The sequence below is a fragment of the Rhea pennata genome, chromosome 3 (assembly GCF_028389875.1).
Source record: "Rhea pennata isolate bPtePen1 chromosome 3, bPtePen1.pri, whole genome shotgun sequence".
Lineage (NCBI taxonomy): Eukaryota > Metazoa > Chordata > Aves > Rheiformes > Rheidae > Rhea > Rhea pennata.
The window spans coordinates 125,962,742-125,984,074 of NC_084665.1; the positions used below are offsets into that span (position 1 = coordinate 125,962,742).

The 21,333-nt window shown below is 53.0% G+C and overlaps 1 pseudogene; it reads right to left on the minus strand.

The window, feature by feature from the left end:
- Window positions 1-5,233: 5,233 nt before the first annotated feature.
- On the minus strand, window positions 5,234-20,905 carry LOC134138936 (T-cell activation Rho GTPase-activating protein-like; annotated as a pseudogene).
- Window positions 20,906-21,333: the final 428 nt, after the last annotated feature.

Here is a 21,333-nt window from a genome sequence, read left to right on the forward strand (position 1 = left end):
CCCACTCCTCTGGAACAGTATAAAACCACGGTGTTGTGGGCAACACAGTATTGCCTGATCCCAAGGGCATTTGGGTGCAAGCAACTCGTGGTGGGATTGTCACTGACTGTTCCTGCCTGTGGAAACAAGACTCTGAACTAACACCACCCCTGATCTGGTAGGTAGCTGCAGGAACTCTTCCAGGTTGGCCACCCATTCAGACTCCCTGTTGAAGTCCCGTCTGTCCAGAAACATTTACATGACAGGTGGGTGGATGCACCTGTGCGTATGGAGAGGCCAGGTGGGTGTTCCAGAAAAGAGAGCAAATCAGACATAGGAGCTGATGGCTATTAGAGCCTAGAAAGAGTTGAAGCTGGATCTGGAGTTTCCTAACAACAGGAGAGATTGGAAAGGTGTCTAGTAGCTGTCTGGACTTGCAGAGGTGGTTGGACCTTCAGTGTGAGAAGCTCGCTCCTTTCTTGCCCCTAGTTCCACTTTGGGCATTGCCTTCAGTGTTGGATCTCCTACTGTTGGATATTGCTTTGACAAAAATTGCAACTGCCAGGCATGAGTTCCCCAGTGTGTGTTTTGGGGAAACTAAGAGGAGGACCCGTGAGAAAGGTAATGAAGAACCATGCAGATTGTGTACGTGTCTGTTCTGGGGCTGTTCATGAAGCTGTAGTGGTAATCGCTGTTACTGTCTCCTCTTGAGGGCCTTCATCACTTTGCTGCCTTGGTGTCTCCCCTCTGCAGCCACGTGGGGCTCTGGGCCAGCTGTCAGCCATGCGGCTCCTGTACCTTCTCTTCCCCTTCTTCCTCCTGTTGCTCCAGGGCACTGCAGGTGAGATGTGAAGAGGGGAGGAGCGGTGAGATGTGAACCCATTTCCGAGGTGCCTTCCATGTCGCGCAAAGTGACCACGTTTGTCAGAGACACTGAACAGTTTGCAAGGAATGGTTTTCTGATCGACTTAGTGTTCCTGTGCGAAAAAACACGCAATGGCACGGATAAGAGATCTTTGGAGAGCACCCTTTCCTCCATGAACATGGGTGGTGGGTGTAGAGATAGCCACCCTGGAATACAGGCTGTCTCCTTCAGGCAGCTGAAGTGGGATTCGGCTCCTAGGCCCTGCATTTAGGTGCCTCACGGGGAGCTGTTGCAGAGGAGGTCATGTTGCAGTCACAGAGGACTCAGCTCCTACAGTCAGTGCGGGTTATTCAATTCTCGTGGGGAGAAACTGCGGGTCGGACCCTAAGTGTAATGCCATGTGAGGACCCCTGCCTGGGCCACAAAGCCGTTCTCCTCATCCGGTGACCTCTAAGCTGAGTAACCCAAAGTGCTGTTGCCCCAAGCCATGAGACCTGGCGAGGACTGTGGATTTGATGCTGAGTCTGTGTGGCAGGCTGACACGCAAGGGGAGTGTCAGCTCCTCTGCAATATACAGTTTCTTTACAGTAATCCTCCTACTGCGCACTTTCAACTGTTCTAATTTGCAGGATTCACCACTGCACCAGGAAATAAGGAGCAATGTGAACGAGAAGGCGGCTATTGTGGATTTCTAAAGTGCTCTTTCCCTTTTGGTATCGAAGGAAAATGCTCAACTTTTTTCTTTTGCTGCAAAAAGTAAGCACTAGGTTTAAAAAAGATGTTGTCGTGCCACAGTGTCAGTAGAAATAGTTGCTGTTGTCTTTAAAGCCACACTCCTGGTTCAGACCTTTGTGCCTTTGTGCTCTGAGGCAGAGCCCAGGGCAGGGAGGGAAATGGCCTTGTGTGCTCAGGGCTGCCCTGAAGGAGCCCAGACTCAGACAGCACTTTCCTATTCCCTTTAGCCCCACAAGACCTGCACAGCCTTGGTGGAGGCTCTGCCACGGTGGCCAAGAGCGATAGGTGTCCCTGGAGCTTCCTTCTGGGGCCGTTAGTCTTATGGCCTCCCAGCAGCTCTGTATTGTAGAAGTGGTGGGAGAGGCTGGCAGAAAGGGAAATGCAAAGAATATGTTGCAAGGAGGTGGCATCCCTCTCTCTTTACTTCCTACAGGATATGGGGATGATGCCCTGAATCATCCAAGCAGCACATCCCCCTCACTTCTCAGTCCTGCCAATGGCTGTTCAAGCCCTCCTCCCTCCTGCCTTCCTGCTTCTGCAGCCCCCAAGTCGTGTGAAAATGGGGGTGAAGCGCTGCTCCTGATGGGATGCAAGGGCACTTGTGTGTGGGAGCAACGTGGCCAGGGTCCTTGTGTCAGTTGGAAAGAAGCTGTATATCCCTGCTTCAATAAAGCTGTGTAGTTTGGTACTGCAGTTGGTGGGAAGTGCAGGCGCTTCCTGGTGGGACAGGCGGTTTTGTGCGGGTAAGGGTTTGGCGGTCCTCAGAGTCCCCACCACAGCCGTGCTCAGGGATGCTCTTTCCTGGCAGCGTGGCACCTTGCAGCGCCTGCCAGGCCCAGGCTGCTTGCTGCAGGTGGCACAGAGCCACTCTGTGGTGCCTGTAGGTTGTTTCCCAGCACGGCAGCAGTGTCCTGGTCCTGTTGGCCATGGGAGTGTCTCTCGACCCATCCAGAGCAGCCTGTGGCTGCATGCAGAGGGTGCGCTGGCGTGTGTGTCCCTTGGCCAGGCACCTCCAGGGCTGCCCACCGTGCAGGCAACAGCAACAGTAGAACTAGAGACAAGAAATGATCTGGGTGTGGACTGTGAGGGCGATGCATATCCCTGGCAGTTCCAAAATATAGGAAACAGGTGCCTCCATACTCCCCATGAACTTAGGCAATCCAAAGATGCCGAGGCAGACTACACTTCTTCCTCAGCTCCACTGCCCTTGACACAGCAAGGCTCAACCACCTCAGCAGTGCCCATACACAAGTCCAGGTTACTCTCAGCTTTCCCAGCAAAGACCCTCACAGCCCAACAGGCTGCGGCACCACTCAGTGCAGCACCTCCCCAGGCTGGAACAAGAGGCTGGGGAAGACTCTTGGTCACCTCCCTGGTCACCACCAAAGAAGCTGTTGGAGCTAGCTGAGACCTGACAGCATGGAAAAGCTCCGTGCTCCGGCCTGAGAAGCATCTCCCCTCTTTGCCCAGGAGAGTCCTCAGGAGAATTCTCCAGAACACAAGGTCTCACGTTCCTTCTCAAGCATCATGATGTCTTTCCTGTGTGTTCTGTATGGAGGAAACCTTGATTTTAGGTTCAGAAGAATCGGTGATGATTTTACTGTTGAAGGTCAAATATATTTTGTGCTATTCTTCTGTCTGCAGACACCTCTTATCTCTCCCGTCCTTCTTCAAGGCACTCTCAGTTGTCTTTCTTTCACTGCAGGAAGATCTGCCTCATGCCCCAGATCCCCGGGAGCAAGTTAGCGCCCTTGAGGTTCAAAGAGATCCAAAGAAACAGTTCTCCACCCAAAATGCGCAGAGGCACTGTATCCGTACTACGTGATACTTGGTGAGAATGGTCCGTGTTTTAATTTTTGGTGTCTAGAACAACACCGCTGTGTCAAGCGGAATACAAATAAGTAACTAAGAAGGTCTTGGAAATCTGTGAGAAAGAACAGCGGTTGGTTACATTTGGATGTGAAGCAGTCAACATGAAGGTGAGAAGTTGAAGAGTAATGAAATAGCGACCCCCAAAGTCAGTGTGGCCCCCAAAATAAGTCTGCACACGTGCGCAGTGTCATAGCCTGGTTATGCAACCAGTGTGGAGTTGAGCTAGACTCCCTGCGCTCGTTTGCCCCAGGTGCCGGGACTCCCGCCTACCAAGAATAACCATAAGTCCCTGAATTTTTCAGAAGGAGAGGGAGGCTGCTGCACAACAGAGGACCACGTTGTCTGCTTGGGGACGCCCAAAAGGATTGTGCCTGCCGACCCTCTCTCTCATCATGCAGATGATCGGGACAAGCATTGGAGTGGTCCTTCTCGAGATTACCATCGGGTCGGTCTCTTTGTAAGTATTTACTAATAAAATGCTTGCTACTGAAGAGTGTTTGGGGGTGTGTGTTTGTGTTTGTGCTGGCTTGCCAACCTGGACGTTTGTCCCCCGGGAATCTACCTGGAACAGGCATTTAGTGGCTGTACGTGTAAGTGTTGGCTGCCCACATGGGGATTATATCTCTTCTCCAAGAGTATATGCCCCTCCTATTCTTGTCAGACTACGTTTTTAAAACATTTGTTCCTTTGGTGAATTTGGAGCCTTCAGTAGTTCCTCTGAGGTCTTCACTCTTTGTCCTGGTGACGCAGGCAGTAAGAGCTGACTGCTATCGCAATTCAAAGAGAAGTGCAACCAGAGCACCTAAGTAAGGTGGATTTCCTTTTCCTGGCGTCAGAACTCATCCTAGTGGAGACGCGTGTGGTAGCTGCACGTACTACTACCTAGTTAATGCTAGCAGAGTGGCAGCATGTCATAATTTTGATGAGATTGGCAGGGAAAATTCTCCCAATGCTTTCCAGCTGAACACGCGCCCTTAAGTGCAGGAAACACTTATTGGGTCAGAGAAGTAAGCTCATTGCCGTCAGAGTTACCTGGCTAACCTTCACGGCTTAGCTTCGGTGCTGCTGCCCGTGTGAGGGAGCAGCCACGCAGAAGGAGTTTGGCAGCTTTGCGCAGCTCTCTGTGTCTGTGGGTCTGCAGAGCAATGGCAAGCAGGCCTAATGCTGCAGCACCTCTTTGTAGGGAGGTGTGCCAGGGGCCCGTTCTCTCTGACCAGATCCCCCTAGAAGTTCCACGCCTGGGAGCCAAACTACTCAAGCTTTCAACTGAGAGGTCAAGGCCAAGCTGACAACAAATAACAATACGGTGTTTAATAACAGCATGGGGCATAGGATGTAACACCATTCGCAAGGCACTGACAGCTTTTGGGGAGCAGCCTTTCAAGATATCATCCCGGTGACGTTCAGTCAGGCTGGTTTCCACTTGTGCTCCTGGAATCAGTAGCTTGATCATGCCTTGTGTTTCCTCCCCTTTCTTCTCAGTGTTTTCCAGTTCTGGGGTGCTATTTAGTAACCTTGGTGGGCTTGTTTGAGAAAGGTGCTTAGTTGATGGGAGGTCACCCCAAGTGTTAGTGATGTACAAAACGGTGCCAGAGAAGACATCTTTTGTGCAGTCACGGGAGAAGGGAAGCAAAATTCTCTGGGGGGATGTCATCAAAAGCATATGTCACGTGCCAAAGGCTAACGTTGGCAGCTTCACAATTTTCATCACCTTTGCAGTGGCTAGCGTTGAAGATGCCTACACGGATGCCTCTCAAAGAGTTGTCCCCTGCTCGCCATGTCTCAGGAGCAGGGGCAAGGTGCCAGGCGCAGGTACCACCTGAGTGTTTCCTCCGGCATAATTCCAGAGCTCTGGGCGTGGTAGGACAGGTCTATCCCAGCCTGCATAGCCAGGAGCTGCAGCGCTGACTAGCCTCTTAAGCGCCAGGAGCACTGCAATGCAAATCATCTCCTGCAATGTAGGTACCCACATATTCCCCCTGAAGACACCAGGAGTGACAGCACATCGGCCACAAGTCCTTCCTTTTGTACGAGCGTCCCGGACGTGCCCGGGCCCTAGCAACCGGAACAACACTTCTTCTGTGGTGGCCTTCTGAGGGCCTTCAGTACCTTTCAGCACACACAGCTTTTTCCCTCCTTGGGTTCATGGCTCAGATGTTAGCTGCCCTGCACTTTCTCCAGGGAAGTGCACTGCTCCCGGGACCCTTGCCAAAGTGTAGAGCCCATGGCCATGGCATAATTCTTTCTGCCTTGCACATTTTGTTGCCATAATCCCTCCTGACATCCCTGATCCTCTAGGCCTGCCTGCAGTGTAAAGGGCATGGAGGGTGGAGGGGGTGGTCCCCTCAATAGTTCAGCAAGCAATTCATTCTTTAAAGCACTTGACGCTGCATGATACTGAGGTTCCCATTTCCATATGGAGCTTTTCTTCAGCAAATGATGCAGAGGCCCTACTTGAATACGGAATCCAGGGAAGTGCGACCTCCCAAGCCCAAACAGTTCTTCATACACTTCTTTGGATCAGAAGGTGAGGGAAACCTCTGTGGGGAGGGAGTTTGTTGCAGCAGCAGCCTTGCGGGTTGCAGTTTCCACCTGAGAGACTTTCAGGGCAGAAACTCTGTGCCCGAGCACATGCCTTGGAGCCACCTGCTGTGTTCTGTGCAGGGTTGGTGCATGGGCAGGGTGGCAGAGGGTCCTGCTGGGACATCATGGATCTCACGGCGGGCACTGTGAGGCTGTAGCAGGGAACTCCTGTGGTCAGGCAGGTTTTTGGAGGCTCTTCGTAAGCGGTGGTGGTCCTCCAGGATTCCAGTGGTCCACCGTCCTCTCTAAACACTTCCTCAGTTGACTTGACACAGGGCCATGGCTGATACGCCACAGGCAATGGCTTTCCTTGTCGGGCCTGGGCTGCTGGACAGTTGCACAGGAGAATTGATTGTACCCCTTCACAGAGCTGTCTCTCTGAACACTCACGTTTTCCCAGGCCCCCAGCTCTGGGGCTGTTTGCACACCTTTTCCTGCAGCTTGCCAAAGACCATGACTGGCAATGCTTTTAGGCTGCTCTGCTAGACATCCTGCTGTCCTCTGGGCACTTGGTGGAAAAAGCCTGGTGACAATTTTAGAAGTTTTTTTTTGAGGAGTGGAGGGTGAAAGTAGTGTGTGGCTGGTGAAGACGGAGGCATGCGAGCAGAGGAGGAGCTCTCCGGGAGCAGCGGGAGGATGTTTGGTGTGTGGAGGGCCGCGTGATAATTGCGAAGGCGATGCTGAACGGTGTTTTCCCAGTGCCTCCTTCTCCAAGCTGAGCTGTTACTGCCGAATGGGGAAGTTGCCCGCACGTTTGCTCGGCTCCTGCTCCCTCGGCCTCCCTTCACAGCGGCTGTGGAAGGACAGGCGCGGCTCCGAGAACCTCCTGTCCACGCTGCTGATGCCACTTGTAAAAGGGCTGAGGGGAGGGGCTGAGGCACAGCTTGGACAGGGCCTGTTAACACTGCTGCTCCTCCCGCTGGGCTGCTCCATCTCCAGGGCCGGGCGGCTGCCGACAGCTCCCGGCTCTGGCCTCTCCCAGGCAGAATCACTGTGCTCGGGAGCCCCTGCGTGTTCTGGGCGGAGAAAGAGACGGTTAGGTGGTTTTCAGGCCCTGTCTGAAGACACAAGGCGACTTCTCCTGCAGAACCATGCACTTGGCTAAGGACAACCTTCCTGCTGTGTGCTAGAGGAGAAGCTAAGGCAGCGCAAAGGGCAGGTTCCTGCGAGAGTGCAGCCTCCACCATAGCTAGCAATGAGGTGAGGGGCAGAGCTGCACAGGCGTTTGCCACCTGGAATGAATGCTGTCTGTGAGCGCTGTCCTTCTGGACTCCTGGAAAGTGTTCTAGGGGAAAACACTGCAATGCCATAGTAAACCCTCTGCAGCTCCCTGCACTTCCACAGATGACTTCCGACCTCCAGTTCAAGAACGTCAGGCAGCAGCCCTGGCCTGTAACCGTCCTCAGTCCACCCTCCTACCTGTGGAGCTGCCTGTGTCCTCCGGTGATTCCTCGGCCGAGCGACTGAAAGGCAAGCTGATGTCCTCTCCAAATATTGCTCGGCAGTTGTCTATGAGGAATTCTACCAAGGCTGTCACCTGCACACACAAAACCCCTGATTTCAGAGATCTGCTGGTCCTGGAGCAGAGAGCCCCAGCGAGGGGCACCCCCAATGACCAGAGGTGCTGCTTCCCTGAGCTTTTGCAAGGGCAGGGGGATCTGTGCGGATGACCCTGAGCTGCCCCCAAGGCGGTAGGGACGGAGGGAGTTCAAGAGACCTTGTCACTCCTCTCCTGCACTGCCAGCGAGAGCGCGTTGTCTGCCCTGGGGCTCAGCATGCTGGGCCCCACACAGACAGCGAGGTTGCTTGCATCCATTCCACTGGTCTCCACGTTCTCACTAATGTGGTGGAGCACAGCGAGTAAACGCTGGAGCAAGAGGAGGTTTGCTGTGGGCAGGCTGCCAGCTACCCTAGGGAACACAAGGAAAACGCAACGTTAACACTGCAGGGTGCAGGGACCACTCCTTCCTTGTTGGAGTAAGCCTTAGTTCTCTCCCAAAGAGCGGGAGTGGTTCAAAAGCTTACTCTTTCAGGCTGTCAATTTTGGCCTGCTGACTTGGCTTCTCCAGCGCTAGCATCCAGTCGTCGTAGAGGTGGTCCGAGAGAAGTTTGGAGGGGATGCTGCGGAGGAAGTCCTGCAAGGCCAAGCTATGAGAGCTCAGATGATGCTCTCAACACTGGCATTGAGCAGAGAGGGAGTATCGCCGTGACCTGAGCTCATGAGCAGGCAGCTTGCTTCATGCTACGTGCTCCCAAAGGTGCTGCTGAGCCCAGAGCGTGCAGGGGGCTGTGCGAGTGTGTGCCAAGGGCACTGGTGTTAGTGCAGGAGCGGGAGCGAGCTCATCTGTGAGCCTTTGGTGCAGGCCTCTGTCTCAGCAGCCCTCTCTGAGGAGAGCAGGAGGCTGAGGAGGCGGTGGAGGAAGTGAGTTTCCCATGGGCATGCAGAGAATCAGGGGCCGAACTTGGGGAGCTCAGGAAAACCTGAGGGAGAGGAAAAATGCCAGAGTGTCCTGAGCCTGCGCCACTGAGTTTGGCTTCGGCACGCTTTGAGCTCTGAGCGGCACCGAGCTCAGTGGAGGCACTGCGAGGGGCCCCTGCAGATTAGCCTCGTGCTCGGGGAGCCGTGTGCTCGGGGAGTCAGAGGAATTCACCTTCAGCACCACCGCCACGAGGGGCACGGGTCTGCTGTCCAGATCGGCGTTCTCGCCCTGCCTTAGGACCTCCTTTAGCTCCTGGCCAGCCTTCTCATTGGCCTCTTTCCTGAAGACGCCCTCAGTGGCGGGCCCTTTCCCGTACAATACAGCCAGGAGATCCTGCACAAAGAAACGGACCACTTCTGGCTCGGACACGCCCTCTGCTTTGCTTGCCTCAGGATCTCACTGTTGCTCCACGTAGCAACCGGCAGTTACTGGTAGCAACCTGCTAGTTCCTAACGCACCCCCACTTTTAGCCCTGCGGACCCCCCTGACTTGACTTGAGCGGAGTCGTGCCTGCTCTCTTCCAGAAGGAAGCGAGGGACAGGTGAAGCCACCGTGTTTGAATGCCCTCCTTCCCAAGCCAGCCTGAAGTCCGGCAGAGACAGCTTGGAAGAGAAAAAAGCCTCTGCCGGGAAAGCCACCTCTGCGGGGGAGCTGTCACAAGAGCATCTTCAGCCCCACGAGAACGATCAGCTCTTTGTCATGGCCAGTCCACGGCTGAACCCCGGCATGTTTCTGCTGCTGAAAGATTCCGTCCAGTGACTCCTGTCACACCACAAGCGCCCACCATCAGGAGCAGATCGGCCCCCCCCTACTCTTGCTCCGGGCTTTTCTCTACTCAGAAGGTGCTTCCCTCAGAAGAGACGTGGGCTGGACCAAATCCGCAGAGCTGGCCCCCGTTCCCACCTGGCACGGGACCTGGCCTGCAGGCTTTGCATGTCGGCAGTGCGTGTGGAGGGGGAACCCCCAAACCGCCCCCCTCCGGAGAGCCCAGCACAAGAGCTGGCCGTGCTGCCTGGCACGAGAGGCCCGAAGCAGGATGCCTCTGTCCCCAGGCTCGCTTACCCGGACGGGCTGCGGCAGGCCACCATCGTCCGCGCAGATAGCTGCCAGAGGCTGCCCAAAGAGAGCCGCCCCGGCGCCAGAGCGGAGCTGCCCGGGGCTGTCCCTGCTGGCAGAGGTTCCTCGGCGTGCAAGTGGCCAGGATATCTCCGGCCTGCCTGCCTCTGCTGCCTCTGCTGCAAGCAAAAGGAAAGCCAGCCTCAGAGGAGGACGCGTGCTGGAGAGGATGCCTCTTGTGCGTGGGCGTGGGTGCGGTGTCCTGTGATGCACGGTGTCCTCCAGCTCGTCCAGAGGCACAGAGGTTTTGCGTGGAGGGCGCAAAGCAGCAGCGTGTGAGAAGGCAGCGGCTCAGGGGCTCTCTCAGACTCACCAGCCGAGCGGCCAAGTCCCCCTCCCGTGTCGGAGGGCTCCAAGCGGGGACATTTCCTGGCGTCCGCCTGCAAGAAGCAGGTTTTGGTCACAGAGCCGCCCCTCAGCAGCGGGGGCCGCGAGGGACTCGCTCCAGCAACACTGGGATCTGTGAGAGGCTCGCAGGAAAAGCAGAGCTCGTCCAAGGCCGCTGGAGGAGAGGCCGGCGGCGCGGGACCGACGCTGCCCCGCTGCGCCACGGGGGCTATGGCAAAGGCTCCTGCCGCAGCCCGCAGCACCCCACAGCGCCGCAGCCCACAGCCCCCGCACGGCTGGAGGCTGCTGCTTTGACCCCAGCAGTCGGCCCTGCTGTGCTCCCCCGGCACCGCGCGTTTCCCCCCGCCGCACGCCCCACGGAGCCGCCCCGCAGTGCTGAGAGACCCGGCGGGCACAGGCAGCCGCGCCGGGGACAGGGAGCCCCGCTCACCTCTACCGCAAGGAGCGTCTCCACGGTGGCGGCCGTCAGGGACACCTCCTGGGCGAGAGAGCAAAGAGGCGCTGTGAGAAACTCGTCCGGGGCGGGGTTGGGGAAGCCGAGGCGCTGCGGGGCCGAGAGGGCGGCGCGGGGACGCTTACGGGTCCGTAGAAGCCGACGACCTTGACGAGGAGCCGCAGGGAGGGCAGTCGGGTGAGCCTGGCTCCCCGGGCTGCCGGGCTCTGCCTGCGCACGGGGAAGGGTGTGGGCAGAGCTGCGTCACCGCCAGCCCTCGCTGCTCGCTCTGCTGCCAGCCAGCGCCGCGCTGCCGAGGGACCCCGACCTCCGGGAGCCTCCGGCAGCGCTGGCCGAGAGCACCGCTCTGCAGCGCCCTGGGCGCTGCTGCCTGCGAGCCGCCTCCTCGCGGGGACAGACAGCAGCAGCTCGGCGTCCCCACCGCTGCCACCAAGGAGCTGTGCGGGCAGCTCCTGCGCTTCGTGCTGGTCGCGACCACGAGGCTGAGCAGCTCACGCCGCTCTGCCCAGGAGCTGCCCGGCGCGACGGGGGCTCCTTTCCCCGCCCGCCTTTCGGTGCTTCCGCAGGCAGCTCCGCCTGGAGCACTCGCCTGCCCTCAGCCTTGCGGCTGCAGCTCGAGTTCCCTGGCAGAGCTTACCGGAGCATCGTGTCCAGCCAGAGCCGCTTCACCTCCTGCGACCTGCAGCGCAAAGGAGAACCAGCCTCAGCCCACGCTGCTCCTCCTCCCTGGGACAGCCGCAGCCCCAAAGCGCTCTCGCCGGCGGGGGCAGAGTCCCAGGCCCACGGCTGAGCCGCATAGGGCAGGAGAGCAGCTCGTGAGGGGCCTGGGGCACGTTGCTCACGCTCACCCAAAAGTAACCACGCAGAGGTTGGTCGGCCAGACGAGGACGAGCGTGCGGCTACACCTGAGGCCAAAGACCTCCTCCTCATCGTCAGGCCTGGCTGCGGCCACCTCCTCGCTGCATAGTGTCTTAAGTTACTCTCTTGAAGGTTAATTCATACAGAGAGTTTGTTAAATCATGTGAACAATTTATTTAATTAAGTAAGCAGCCACAAGCAAAACAGCGCTGGGTGGCCGGGGAGTCTCAGCTCCGCCAACGCCGCGCACCTCCCTCACACACAGTCCCCCCTTATAGTCTGCGTTGTAATCTCCCGGTGCGTCCCGCGCATGTGTGAGTTGCTGGGGGGGTCGTCTGAAGCTCTCTGGTGGTCGTGGAGAGGAAGGCCGTGGTCTTCTTCTGTCTCTTTATTTTGTTTTGTCTCCTTGTGAGAGATCACAGGGGTTTGCTTATCTGTTGTGTTGACTCCCTTTTGGGATGCTGTTCTGTGAGAAAATTACAGGCGCCTGCTTATCTTTTCTTTGTCCTTTTACCTTCAAAACCTCTGAGCAGCTTGTTGCTTACTTCAGCTCTTCATAGTCCTGCAAGATAGCTAGGGCCCCGACACTGGTTCCACAAGGGGTCATATAAGCTTTTGTGCTTACCATAATTTATTTGTCTGACACCATGTCTCAACCCTGATTGTTGTAAAAGCTCCTTCTAAACAATGAACAAATAGTTACAATTTATTACAATCCCTCCTTTTTCTTTTTGGTTACTTATTTTGTTCATTGAATTCCTGGAGCACCCGGTGACTCAATGCTAATGCGTCCGCATCATCGTCTAATTCAAGTGATTCATATTTAGCACGTACCAGCATTAGGTGTACAGCTTCTAGGTGGCTTTTTACAATTGCCATTATTTTATTAAAAATACATGGTCCGAAAGTTAATGTTATTATTAACAGTAGTAAAGGCCCTGCTATGGTTGACAACAAGGTGGTGAGCCAAGGTGAATGATTAAACCAGGATTCATACCAGTTCTGTCGAGCCTCATTTTCTCTTTTTCGTTTTTCTAGACCCTCTCAGAATTTCATCATGGTATCTCTTACCACTCCAGTGTGATCAGCATATACACAACATTCCTCTTGCAGGGTGGCACAAAGCCCTCCTTGTTGTAAAAAGACCAAATCTAATCCCCTACGATTTCGTAGTACTACCTCTGAGAGGGATCTAACTGATTTTTCTAATGCCGAAATGGATTGCTCGATCCTGGGCAAATCTTCGTCAACTGCGATACGCAGAGAGGTGAACTCTTGGCTTTGTTTTACTAGCGAGGCAACTCCAGTACCAGCTCCTGCAACCCCTAAAACCATTAATGTGGCCAGGGTTACAGTTGTGACTGGTTCCCTCTTTTCGAGATGGTAATCTGCTACAGTGTGGTGACTGTACATATATTCCTCAGAGTGGTATAGAATCCTTGGTATAATTATTACCTGTACACAAAAATCATGAGACGAATTGAAGAGTTTTAATGATAAGCATGCAGTGACTCCTAATGATGAGCATGCCCACCTCATGTTGTTGGCCGGAATTAACCATTGGTGTGACTGGTCGCTATCCTCTATGATGTTACAAAGACTGCCCTTTCCTCTGGGGACGGTACCCACGCACCTACCGCTTCCAGATACCTGGGTTAGTGTTACCCCGATCTCTTGTCCCCAGTGGCATTGTGAGGGGTTACTTTCGTTTGAATAGACGGGATTGCCTAAATCTCCGATGGCCTCATAATATGGGGGTCTTATGCTAATACATAACCAGCAGCGTCTGGTTATATTTGGATTTGTTTGATTCAACACTCGATAACTAGCAGCTATGACTTTCCATATGCTGTTCCCAGATGTAATTCTATGTTCCCCTGCAATGGTGGGGACTATATCTGTAGGGAATGATTCTATTGCACTATTGGGAGGTGTTGTAGATAGGTCTGGCCCACGGGCTTTTGTAGGTTGGGCCTCTAGGATTCCCTTTGACAGTATGCTATTTGGTCCGACTGGTTGGGAAATCTTGGACTCCTCTTTTTTTATCAGTATGAGGCCTCCCCTATCAGGTCCGTGTGAACAGAATCTAACGCCCCACATTTTCCCTAGTAACCAGCTGATATCTTCCGGCTTGGTTACATTTAGATACAGAACCTTGCAAATCTCCTCGTTCCTATAATGTCCTGTGTATCCCAAATTTTGTCCTCGCCATCCTTGGCGGGGATCTGCTCGATGACTACATCCTAGTGGTCCATAGCCCACTTCTAAGAACTTGTCGCGACCTGCCCCAGGATTCCAGTCTGTAGCAATGGTTTCACAGCCCCAATATGCACAATAGTATTCATTTGGATAATTACAATACCCCCTTCCCGGGTTTGAGCTCGGACAGAAGTAAAGTCCTGATCGGTTGAAACACACTGTTCCTGTAGTTAGGTTACACGGTGTAGTGCGGAAACTAGGGGCACCTGCTGTCGTTACTTGCTGTATAATCTGTTGATCTTCATATCTAATTAAACTCCACCGAAAAGGTCGATGGGGGTGGTGTGGTTGTAGGATACCGCAGCTGACCATGATAATAACGCTAATTCCCGTGTACCGCAAGAGATAGTCGGGGCCCATTTCTCCTAATGTTATGTTTTACCTGGCCTCTTAACCTCCCCACCGTCCGCACTCCTCTGCCTCGCTTGTCAGTTCAGTTGCAGCGAACTACAAGGTATTGGTTCTTCTCGGCAGCAGTAGTGTTCTTCAGGGGAATCTGTTAGAGAGCCTTTGTCTAGGAGTGGGGCCCCTTCTCTCGTTACGGTACATGGACAGGGGAAATAATACTTGTCGAGTCTGTTTAAGCGTTAATTTTAAGTCGGCGGAGCCTGGAACCGCCCTCCACTCTTCTCCCAGGATCGGTCCTTTCACACAGCTGGCATGAGTCCACCCTTTTTCTGCAGTCCGAACAGCTGTTTCTGTAGTAAGCAAAACAACGTAGGGGCCTTCCCACCGAGGTGCTAATGAAGTCTCTTTCCATGTTTTGATTAGGACTTTATCTCCGGGCTGTACTCGGTGTATGGCTATATCCAATGGGGGTTGCTGCACCACTAGGCCTCTTTTCTGTAACTCTCTACGTCGGCTCATTAACTGTGTTAGGTAGGGCTGTAATTGAGTATCTTGCAAATTGGGGTGGTCAAGAGGCATCTCTAAATCATATGGCATACCATAAAGCATTTCGAAAGGCGAAAGCCCCACGTCAGTTCGGGGCTGCGTTCGTATGTTTAATAGAGCAAGCGGTAAGCATTTTACCCAGGATGCCTTAGTTTCTAGCATAAGTTTTGTTAACTGTTTTTTAATTTCACCATTCATTCGTTCCACCTTTCCAGAGCTTTGAGGATGCCACGGAGTATGATATTCCCAGTTTACTCCTAAAGCTTTCATAGTTTCTCGAGACACCTTAGATATAAAATGGGGACCTCTATCAGAGTCAATTGTTTCTACAATTCCGTATCTGGGAATTATATTCTCAAGCAATATTTTTACCACAGTCTGAGCTGTAGCCCTTGCCGTAGGGAATGCTTCAACAAAATGTGTGAGATGGTCTACAATCACAAGCATATATTTGTACCGTCCTGTTTTTGGAAGTTCTGTAAAATCTAATTGAATTTTTGCAAAAGGTCGATGAGCCAGTTCTCGACTTCCCAACACTCTTTTTCTGACATGTTGAGCATTCACCTTTCGACAAGTTATGCAGTCATTCACAACCCTCTTTGCTATATTGTAAATTCCTACACACATGTATTTTATAGCAAATTGATCTATCAATGCTTGAGTTCCCCAGTGCGTGTTCTCATGAAACCTCCGTAGCACTCCCAAGGCTACCGACTTTGGGAGTACTTCTCGCCCATCCAGCAGTACCCACTTTCCCTTATCAGCTTCTTTTATACCCATTTGTACCATCTTGTTTTTTTCTAGCGGCGTAAAGCAAAATAGTGAGTAAACTGGTCTGTGCAAATAACAGCGTTCATATTCAGGGGCCTCGTCCCCAGCCGCTTCCTCGAGGAAATTACACTGTATTCCTCCGACACTCCTTTCCTTCCAACAATCATAACATGTTAACTTCTTTAAATCCTTTCCACAATTTGGACGGTCTTCCCTCATCTTTATAACCTGTAAACTCATCAGGGCCCCTCGTTTAGCTTCCTGATCTGCCAAATTATTTCCTCTAATTTGAGGAGTAAAACCTCGCTGATGTCCTTTCACATGGACTATAGCAATCTCTTTTGGTTCTCTAATAGCCTGCAGGACCTGAGTAATCAGTTCCTGGTGTATCAATCCCTTCCCCTGCGAGTTGGCAAGTCCCCTCTCTTCCCAGATTTTACCGAAAGTATGTATTACCCCATAAGCATATTTAGAATCTGTGTATATCGTGCCGCTTTTGCCTTTTAACAACTTTAAAGCTCACAGCATAGCATATAGCTCACAAGCCTGAGCAGACCAGCTTGGACTCAAAGGTCCTGATTCTACCACCTCGAGTGTCTTCCCATTCAACAATGCATACCCTGATTTCCTTTTTCCTTTAACTATTCTTGAAGAGCCATCTATAAATATTTGCTCGCCCTCAGGTAACTCCACTTCTTCCAAGTCAGGTTGCAATTTTGTTTGTGCTTCTATATTTCGGAGGCAATTATGCTCTAAGGGTTCGCTTGGTTCTCCATAGAGGAACTGAGCAGGATTTTGTAAGGAAGTCATTTCTAAGGTTAACTTTGGAGAGGAGATTAATATTCCTTCATACTTTAATAATCTAGCATCCGTGATCCATTTTTCAGCTTTTTGTTGTAGTACCCCTCGTATATTATGAGGGGATATTACCTTAATTTCTCCTCCAAATGTAATTTTCTGTGCTTCTTCTACTAATAAGGCGGCTGCCACCACTACCTGCAGACAGCTAGGCCAGCCCCGGCTAACCGGGTCCAGTAATTTGGATAAATAGGCAACTGGCTTTTTACTTCCTGCCCATTCTTGGGCAAGTACTCCATAGGCAGTACTCTCAATGCTGTTTACGAATAGAAAGAATGGCTTTCTTAAATCTGGAAAGCTTAATACTGGGGGATGCATTAGCTCCTCTTTTAATTTTTCTAAATGCTCTTCATCTTCTTTTGTCCACTTAAGTAATCCATCCTTATTTAATTTATTGTAGAGGAATTTGACCTTTCCACTATAATCCTCTATCCACTGCCGACAATACCCAGTTAATCCTAACAGTTGCCGTACTTGCCTCTTTGTCATTGGGGCCTTCAGAGCCAGGATACCACTAATTCTCTCCGGATCCAGTCTCTTAGTCCCCCCACTTAATCGATGGCCCAGATATCTTACCTCCTTCTCTACAAACTGCAACTTTGATTTTGAAACTTTCAATCCTTGCAGGCTAAGAAAATTTAACAACTGGACGCTAGCCTGCCTTACCACTTCTTCATCCTTTCCTGCTATCAACAGATCATCCACATACTGTACTAACGTCACTCCCGGCACTTTATTATAGTCCTGCAGAATCTGTTCCAGGGCCTGTCCGAATAAATTTGGGGATTCAGTAAATCCTTGAGGGAGGACAGTCCATCTTAGTTGCTGTTTTCTATGGGTATCCGGGTCCTCCCATTCAAAGGCAAAATAATCCCTGCTGCTCTCATCCAAAGGACATGCCCAAAATGCATCCTTTAAATCTATCACACTGTACCATTGATCATCCGGGTGTAACTGATTTAACAGAGTATGTGGATTTGCTACTACTGGGAACCTAGTCACAGTTCTCTTATTGATTTCCCTCAAATCATGCACCAATCTATATTTGCCATCCTTTTTCCTTACTGGTAATATTGGGGTATTAAAAGGGGACATACAAGGTTCCAATAGCCCCTGTTGTAGTAACCTCTGAATTTCAGGTTTTAATCCCCGCCTGCCCTCTTCAGACAGGGGATATTGCTTAATTCTCGTTGGTACACCCGGGTTAGTTATAGTTATCTTAAAAGGTTTAATATTCAATTTGCCCACACTATCTGGAGTGTACCAAACTTCCGGGTTTATGCTTTGTTCATCCTCTATTCGGAGAGGACACAATTTAATTTGTAGTCTATTATCTATCACTTCTAAACTTATGCCTAATTCTATTATCAAATCTCTACCTAACAGGTTATACTCAGCTTCGGGTACCAAAAGTAAAGGTCCCACACCTACCTTGGAACCTGATTTGATTAATACTTCTTTTATAACGGGAACCCCAAATGGTTCTCCTTTTGCCCCAATTACTTGTACCCTTTCTGCCGAGGCCTTACACCCTAAAGGTAAGGTTTGGACCGTAGATCTTTCAGCCCCTGTGTCTATGAGGAATTCCATTTCCTCACGCTGGGGACCCACTTTCAATTTTATCAAGGGCTCGTTTTTTTCTCGGGTCCCCAGCAAATAGAGCCCCTGACACCCCTACTCATCCTTGAACATCTGCTCATCCTCTTTTCTCTGTCGACATTCTCTCTTAATATGACCCTTTCTATTACAATAAAAACAGATCACATTTCTTTGTCCCTGACCATTTCTCCCTTCTTCTCTCTCAAGCTTCCCATGCACCATCCTAGGCCTTCCTCTTTGACCTTCCCGTACTGCTGCCACCATCATTCGTACTTGTTTCTTCTCTTTTTCGTCCTCTCTCCTAACATACACCTTCTGTGCCTCTCTCAGGAGTTCATCTAAACCCTTATCTTGCCAGTCCTCTATTTTCTCTAACTTTTTCCTAATGTCCGTCCAGGATTTGGCCACAAACTGAGTTTTAAGTAAGGCCCCTCCCACAGGAGTCCCTGGATCTAAGCCACTATACAACTGCAAGCTTTTTCGCAGCCTTTCTAACCATTCTGTCGGGGTCTCATCCCGCCTTTGCTGTTCATTAAATGCCTTATTAATATTCTGTCCCCTTGGGACTGATTCCCTTATCCCCTGAATGATAATGGTTCTTAAGTCTTGCATATGAACGCGATGGATTGGGTCCTGGTTATTCCAATTAGGCGACTGCATCGGCCACTTAACATCTGCTGCCAGACCTTGCTGGTGTTGTTGGTCCCAGATTCGCATGCCAGCTCGCCTAATCATCCCTCTTTCCTCAATTGTGAACAGGATTCCCAGGATGGACTGTAGCTCCTCCCAAGTGTAAATATTTGGTCCTGGAAACTGGTCCACCTGCTCTGCCACTCCCAGTGGGTCTTCTAGTAGGTTTCCCATTTCCTTCTTAAAATCTCTCACGTCCCCGGAATTAATGGGGACGGCTACATATCCCGTCCCCGGTTGGGGTCCTCCCATAGCTATTTCCCGCAGTGGATATAATCCTCCTTCGAGACTTAACCCCTGTGCTCTAGTCTGACTCCTAGTTACTGGTCTCTGGGGACTAGGGTTAGCCTCGCCATCCGACTCCCCCGAGGACGGAAGTTCGGTCGGCCCGGGAAGAGAAGGGGCCGTAGGTACAGCAGGGAGTATATAAGGGGGTGGCAATAATGGGATCTCTAATTCTCGCTTCTTTTTCCCCCGCCCTCCTTTTTCTTTTAATGGGTAAAAAGGGTTCTCGCCTCTGGATTTATCCAGAGGTGTGCATACTCGCTCTCTTCTAAGCTGAAGGGTTCCTTTGAATTTACGTAACTATTTAGGGCCTGGCATATCCAGTCCTCAAATGAACCAAAAGGGGGCCAGAAAACACTTTCTCCTTTTATAGGTTTGTTGCCCCAGACTTCAATACAATAATATATCATCTTAACTTTACTTTTTCCCCGCCTAGAAGGGGAATCATCCCAATATTTAATCATCAATCCTAGTGGGCTATCCGGGGGAATGGGAGGTAAGCCTCCACTACAAACTGCCCCACCCATGGGACCAGAAGGCTTACTTTTCTTCTGTCCCATCTTCCGGAGTACCTTCACACACACACACACACACCGCTTCCCCCTTTTCGTGGCCCAGTCCCTCGCGGGATGTGGGAACCGCACTACCGAGGGGTCCGCACTCGCTTCGTCCTTACTGGACGTCTCTCACGTGTACTCCGGGATACCCAACCCCAACCGAATGGATCACCGGCCTATATATACTCAATCCTGAGTCTTCATTCGGTCTTCGTGCACAAAGATTACTTGGGGTTGCCGGCTCCTTTTGCTTGTGGCTAATTTAGGGTTCGTCGGTGAAGGGCTTGAGTGAAAATCGCTCTCGGCAGAGGCGAACTCAGCGGGGCGCCTCCCCTTCCGAAGAGCTTTTCAGTCCATTGCCTTCATCCGAGTCACGGCACCAAATTTGTCATAAGTTACTCTCTTGAAGGTTAATTCATACAGAGAGTTTGTTAAATCATGTGAACAATTTATTTAATTAAGTAAGCAGCCACAAGCAAAACAGCGCTGGGTGGCCGGGGAGTCTCAGCTCCGCCAACGCCGCGCGCCTCCCTCACACACAGTCCCCCCTTATAGTCTGCGTTGTAATCTCCCGGTGCGTCCCGCGCATGTGTGAGTTGCTGGGGGGGTCATCTGAAGCTCTCTGGTGGTCGTGGAGAGGAAGGCCGTGGTCTTCTTCTGTCTCTTTATTTTGTTTTGTCTCCTTGTGAGAGATCACAGGGGTTTGCTTATCTGTTGTGTTGACTCCCTTTTGGGATGCTGTTCTGTGAGAAAATTACAGGCGCCTGCTTATCTTTTCTTTGTCCTTTTACCTTCAAAACCTCTGAGCAGCTTGTTGCTTACTTCAGCTCTTCATAGTCCTGCAAGATAGCTAGGGCCCCGACACTGGTTCCACAAGGGGTCATATAAGCTTTTGTGCTTACCATAATTTATTTGTCTGACACCATGTCTCAACCCTGATTGTTGTAAAAGCTCCTTCTAAACAATGAACAAATAGCTACAATTTATTACACATAGCACCCAGAGCTCGCTGAGGCAGACCCGGTGCTTGAGCCAGAAAGTGGAGCCGCATCTGCAAGCAGGAAGAGCAGGGACCGAGCTGTGGGTGCGCACGGTGGGGCCAGTGCCACTGTCCCCAGGAAGAGCCGTTGGTGGGAGCAGGGCCCTGGGAACGGTGGCGCCCACCCCCGGGTGGCAGCAAGAGCCTTCTTCAGAGCACAGAGGCAGGGCACTTTGGAGGCGTCGCTGCCGGGCAGTGAGGCCAGCAGGAGCCCTGGGGAAGGACGAGGAGGACAAGAGCGGGCGCCTGCCCTGTGCCCCTTGCAGCTCCCGCCGCTGCCCGTGCTTGGTTCCCGCGGGCAGGGAGCCCCTGGCCGAGGAGCGGTGGGGCGGGCTGGGTGGCCGAGGAGGTGTCCGGGAGGGAGGCGGGCTGCGGCCGCTCCTCTTACTTGAAGGCGGCGATGGCGAGCGCGTGGGGGAAAAGCAGGAGGTGGCTGCGGCGCGTGCGCCCGTGCCGCGTCACCCGCGCGCGGAGGGCGAGCAGGAGCTGGGGGCTCCCGCTGGAGACAAGGGCGGGGAGCGGCGGCGGGGGCTGGGCGGCTGCCCTGGCCCCGAGCCCGCGGCGGGCGCCGGGAGCCGTGGGGCCGGGGGCCCCAGGCTGCGCCCGCGCGCCGGCAGTGGGGCCGGTAGTGCCGTGGGCGCCGCAGCAGTTGGCGTGTCCCATCGCGCTGCGGCCGGGCAGACGGCCGTGCGACGGCCGCGTCCCGCGCCGGGCAGCGCTGGGCACCGACCGGGCTCGCGGGAGGCTGGGCAAGCGGCTGGACGCGGGTCCCTGCGCCGGGCAGCGATGCCGAGCCGGGAGCCCCCTCTGTCCGCCCCGTCCCACGCTGGTGCCGCGCCGCACTGGGGACGGGCGCAGGCGGCCGCTGCCAAGTCACTGCAGTGACACTGCGGCACGTTGTGATGCGCCGGCCGGAACGGGGGCGGCCCCGGGGGCTGGGCGGGGGCTGCGGCACTTTGGGGGGGTCTCCCGGCCTCCATCCCCTCAACATCATGTCCATTTAAGCTGTACGGGGCAAGGAAGTGTAGATGTTTCGCGGTGGAAGCAAAGCACTTTGCGAATCCTCCGGTTCCTCACTATGGTCACGCTCA